This window comes from Arachis ipaensis, chromosome B03, assembly GCF_000816755.2.
Source record: "Arachis ipaensis cultivar K30076 chromosome B03, Araip1.1, whole genome shotgun sequence".
In the NCBI taxonomy this organism is placed as follows: domain Eukaryota; kingdom Viridiplantae; phylum Streptophyta; class Magnoliopsida; order Fabales; family Fabaceae; genus Arachis; species Arachis ipaensis.
Window position 1 is genome coordinate 26,476,680 of NC_029787.2, and position 5,667 is coordinate 26,482,346.

The 5,667-nt window shown below is 25.3% G+C and overlaps 1 protein-coding gene across 1 annotated transcript in view; it reads right to left on the reverse strand.

Moving 5' to 3' along the window:
* LOC110270059 overlaps window positions 1–230 on the reverse strand; it is a 4,266-nt gene extending 4,036 nt beyond the window's left edge. The window contains exon 1 of the mRNA XM_021118526.1: window positions 184–230. The gene's annotated coding sequence lies outside the window, so the exon portion shown is untranslated. The remainder of the gene's footprint in view (window positions 1–183) is intronic.

A 5,667-nucleotide genomic window follows, 5' to 3' on the forward strand; every position in this document is an offset into this window, starting at 1 on the left:
TTAACATAACAACATTCACCATCCAAAATTAATAACTAATTATCCAATAAACTTCAACCAAATATATTCATCGACAATTTACTAAATATTAAACATACACCTGCATTCCAACTTATCCTATGGTCGTCTAGCCTAAGTTTTCACAGAACATTATATATTAAATGCAAGAAACCTAAACCATACCTTGGCCGATTTCCACGTAACGACCAAAGCTATTTATTCAAAACCAAGGCAGCCCCTCAAAACTCAACTAATCCGCTTCTTCAAGTTCCAGTATTCACAATTTCAAGCTCCAATTATTTATTCACAACCTAATACACATTCATAACACATATATATCCAATTTAATATCCAAAGCTCAAATTCAATGAAAATAAAATAGAATTATCGTATCCTCACCTTACCCAAGCTTCACATAAGCAAGAGTGAACGTTTTTCTCAAACTAATTAGATCCTAAAACATCAAAAATCAAAGAAACTCAACCTTCCCATTCAAAAATCCGAAATTTGGGGGAAAAGAGGGCTGAGAATGATTAAATAAGTTACCAGTAAAATTGTTCTGGTAGAAATATAGAGCTCGACGCGGTGGACGCGTGGCCGCAAACGGTGCGGCGATTGGAGCTCGGACGGAGAAGTTACGGGGATCGGAAATTTACCGTAAGGTTACGGAAGCTTTCTCCCCTCCCTGGAAGCGTTTCACGCTGCTGCATCCAAATGAGGGAGAGAAAGGGGTTCAGCTTCATTTAATGAGTTGGTCCGATTGAACTGACGGCCCGGTTCGGGTCCGGTTCAGCCCGGTTCGGTCCAATTTAAATACGGATTGGATATGTTTTGAGTATGCTATATATTTTATAATTTTGTACGAAATAATATTAGTTTTAATTTATATATTTATTATTGGGTATTAAAAATAAAAAGTATTTGTATTGTTAGCATTTTTTAAATTTTCATCAACTCGGACCGTGATTAGGCCTAAAAGATCATCTACTTCGTTGTAAATAAATGTAATCCAATCAATTTTTATCTGATAGTGCTATACATTCGCGTAATCATAGGAGAATTAACTTTAGTGAGATAACAATATGGTATTTAGTTACTACATGAGTATTTTTATATATAGAATTATCAATCAATTATGTATGACTTCTGATAAAAATAATACAATAGGTATATTGTTTGTTAGGTAAAAGATAACATATTGACAAAGAAAATTAATTACAATGGGTATATTCATTTTAAAAAATATTTTTCTATGTAATACTATAAAAAATATCATGGTCACCCTGAATTATTAGAGGTTCAACTTCCATCGACAGTGATAGAATGCCTAAATTGAGACATTTTTAGACTATAATATTTATCAAACAAACAATTAATGAAACACTCATCCATACCTTCTCATTTTGAGTACATTTATACATAAAAAAAAAAGGTTGAAACAGCAAAAGCAATACAAATGATGATTTTTATAATTTTATGTGGCTATCTATATATAGAACACCAGAAGACCATGATTATCTAACAAAATTAATTTTATTTATTGCATTCAATTTGAATAACTAAAAAATCATCTTATTTTAGTTTAGTCCTTAATTCACATGATTTAAATTTAGCTCAATAAATATGATTTGATTGATTTAATTATTAGTGCATGTCACGTCAATTCCATCGTTAAGTGCAAAAATCTGATTTTTATATAATAGAATAGATAATAAATAGAATATATGAGAATATGATATGTGACATATTTTAATTATGAAATTGGTATTATATAATAGATTTTTTCTGAATTCTTATTGTTTGTTCGTTGCTAATTTTTAGGTAATTACTTAATAATTTCCGCTTAAAAACTATCAACTACCTAATATTATGATTTAATTAATAAAAATGATGACATTAATATTTTTTCATATAAGTCTTGTTATTATTTATAAGGTAAAGTATATCTTTTGTCCCTAAAGTTTGATAAAAGTTTTAAAAATACCCCTAAGTTTTATTTTGTTTCAATTTTGTCTCAAAAGTTTTTGATTTGCATCAAATATACCCTGACGATTAACTTTTAAAAAATTTAAGACCAATTCGACAACAATTTCATAAGAACAACTCTCAATACAAGCAAATCAATCATAATTTCCATGTATTATTGTTAAATTAGTCTTAAATTTTTGGAAAATTTAGCCGTCGAGGGTATATTTGATGCAAATCGAAAACTTTTGGGACAAAATTGAAACAAAATAAAACTTAAGAGTATTTTTGAAACTTTTGCCAAACTTCAGGGACAAAAAATTATACTTTACCCTTATTTATAATTAGAAAATAGCCATAAATAAATTTATTTCCTTAATGAATGTTAATTTTGTTGTCAAATTCTATATTACCTTTAAAATTTTAGCGTAATTGAGTCTAATTTCTACATTTTGAAATGAATTTACCCGAAAAAATTAATATATAAATCACATTATTATTATAAAATTACTTTTTTAATATAATTAGTGGTGCTTATTTGAACCGTTAAATTTAGCTTCTAATGATATTAAAGTCAACCTATTTTATTATCTTGCGCCTTCAAAGAATTTACACGACTGACATAAAAATATAACATTTAAAAAAAATTCATTTCAATGGGTATATTCATCTTAATAAATATTCTTCTATCTAATACTATAAAAAAATACATTGGCCACTTTGAATTGCTATAGGCAACTTTTATCCACGGTAGTAGAATGCTTAAATTGAGATATATTCATCAAATAAACAATCAATAAAATACTCATCCGTACTTTCTCATTTTGGATACATTTATATCTAAAATAAATTATAGATAAAGAAAAAAAAAAGAAGAAGAAAAGAAGAGTTGAAATAGCAAGAGCGATAAAAATTATGGTTCTTATAATTTTGTGTGGCCATTTATATATAGTAGACCTGACAACTATGATTATCTAAAAAAATTAATTTATATTTATTGCACTCAACTTGAATAAGTAAGAAATTATCTTATTTTAATTTAGTCTTTAATTCACATGATTTGAATTTAACTCAATATATATGATTTGATTTGATTTGATTTAATTATTAGTTAAAAATATCTCAGTTGCCTATTTTATTCATAAATTTATTATTTTAATGACTAATAAATTAATCAAATTAATTAATTAGTACACACAATAAATTTGGTTTAATAAATTAAAAAAATAAATTAAAAAATACTAACAGAATATTAAAATAAATTAGGAAATACTACCAAATCAAATTGATATAAATTATAATAAATTATATGATATTTAAATATTTAATCAAATCAATTAGTTGATATAGTTAGTTTATCATAATAACTTGTATTTAATGAGTTAAAAAAATTGAAAAACACTTTCAGAAGTATGCCACGTCAACTCCATCATTAAGTGCAAAAATTCGATTTTTATATAATAGAATAGATTAGTGGTGCTTATTTGAACCGTTAAATTTAGCTTCTAATGATATTAAATTCAACCTATTTTATTATCTTGTGCCTTCAAAGAATTTACACGACTGACATAAAAATATAACAATTAAAAAAATTATTACGATGGGTATATTCATTTTAATAAATATTCTTTTATCTAATACTATAAAAAAATACATTGGTCACTTTGAATTGCTACAGTTAACTTCTATCCACAGTAGTAGAATACTTAAATTGAGATATATTCATCAAATAAACAATCAATAAAACACTCATATGTACTTTCTCATTTTGGATACATTTATATATAAAATAAATTATACATAAAGAAAAAAAAAGAAGAAAAGAAGAGTTGAAATAACAAGAGCGATAAAAATTACGATTCTTATAATTTTGTGTGGCCATCTATATATAGTAGACCAGTCAACTATGATTATCTAACAAAATTAATTTGTATTTATTGCACTCAACTTGAATAAGTAAGAAATTATCTTATTTTAATTTAGTCTTTAATTCACATGATTTGAATTTAGCTCAATATATATGATTTGATTTGATTTGATTTGATTATTAGTTGAAAATATCTCAGTTGCCTATTTTATTCATAAATTTATTATTTTAATGACTAATAAATTAATCAAATTAATTAATTAGTACACACAATAAATTTGGTTTAATAAATTAAAAGAAATAAATTAAAAAATACTAACAGAATATAAATTTAAATAATGTCAAAAAGAATCTAATATATAAAGATGTGAATTGTAAAAATAGAGGGATACATATATAAAGAAGAATAGCATGCATGCATAGACGTTTTTTCGCTATATCATAATTTGCTCCAGCTATACAATGAATTCAGAGCGGTAGTCGGCAGCTTCATTGAGCAACGGTAATGCTTAAATTGAGACATTTTTGAGTTATAAACAAACAATCAACGAAACATTATTCATCCATACTTTTTTATTTATCCATAAAAGAAATTATACATAAAGAAAAAAAAAAGAAGAAAAGAAGAGTTGAAATAACAAGAGCGATAAAAATTACGATTCTTATAATTTTGTGTGGCCATCTATATATAGTAGACCAGTCAACTATGATTATCTAACAAAATTAATTTGTATTTATTGCACTCAACTTGAATAAGTAAGAAATTATCTTATTTTAATTTAGTCTTTAATTCACATGATTTGAATTTAGCTCAATATATATGATTTGATTTGATTTGATTTGATTATTAGTTGAAAATATCTCAGTTGCCTATTTTATTCATAAATTTATTATTTTAATGACTAATAAATTAATCAAATTAATTAATTAGTACATACAATAAATTTGGTTTAATAAATTAAAAGAATTAAATTAAAAAATACAAACAGAATATTAAAATAAATGAATTAAAAAATATTACCAAATAAAATTGATATAAATTATAATAATTATATGATATTTAAATATCTAATCAAATTAATTAATTGATATAGTTAGTTTATCGTAATAACTTGTAGAGTAAAGTATTATTTTTGTCCCCAACGTTAGGGGTAAATCCTATTTGTGTCCCTACCATTTAAATCATCCTATTTGTATCCCTAACATTTGTAAACGTGATTCAATGTTATCCTGCCGTCAATTACATATCATGAACACTTTAGTTTGAGTTTTAAAAATCTCTTCTTGAAGTTAGAATACAAATGTCTGGGATAGAATCGATGATCTACTCCGAAAAATAGCTCATCAAATGTTGAAACTAACTCCGACAATATTTACATAATTCACTTTTCTAGGGACATAATTGAATTTAAACACAAATAGTGAGTATAATATTAAAATCGAACACATCAAAGTGAGACCTAATTGAGAATGAATACATTCAAGTGAGAATAATTGAAAAATATAATCTGATTTGTTAGTATAATTGATAGTAGGATAACATTGAATCACTTTTATAAACATTAAGGATACAAATAGGACGATTTAAACGTTAGGGACACAAATAGGACTTACCCCAAATGTTGGGGACAAAAACGATACTTTACTCTAACTTGTATTTAATGCGTTAAAAGAAATAAATCGGGAAACACTTTTAGAAGCATGCCACGTCAGCTCCATCATTAAGTGCAGAAATTCAATTTTTATATAATAGAATAGATAGAATAGATAGATAATAGAGGGAGTTTGTTAGTTTTGGAAAGAAAAAATTTATTCTAATTATAATAAAAAAGATC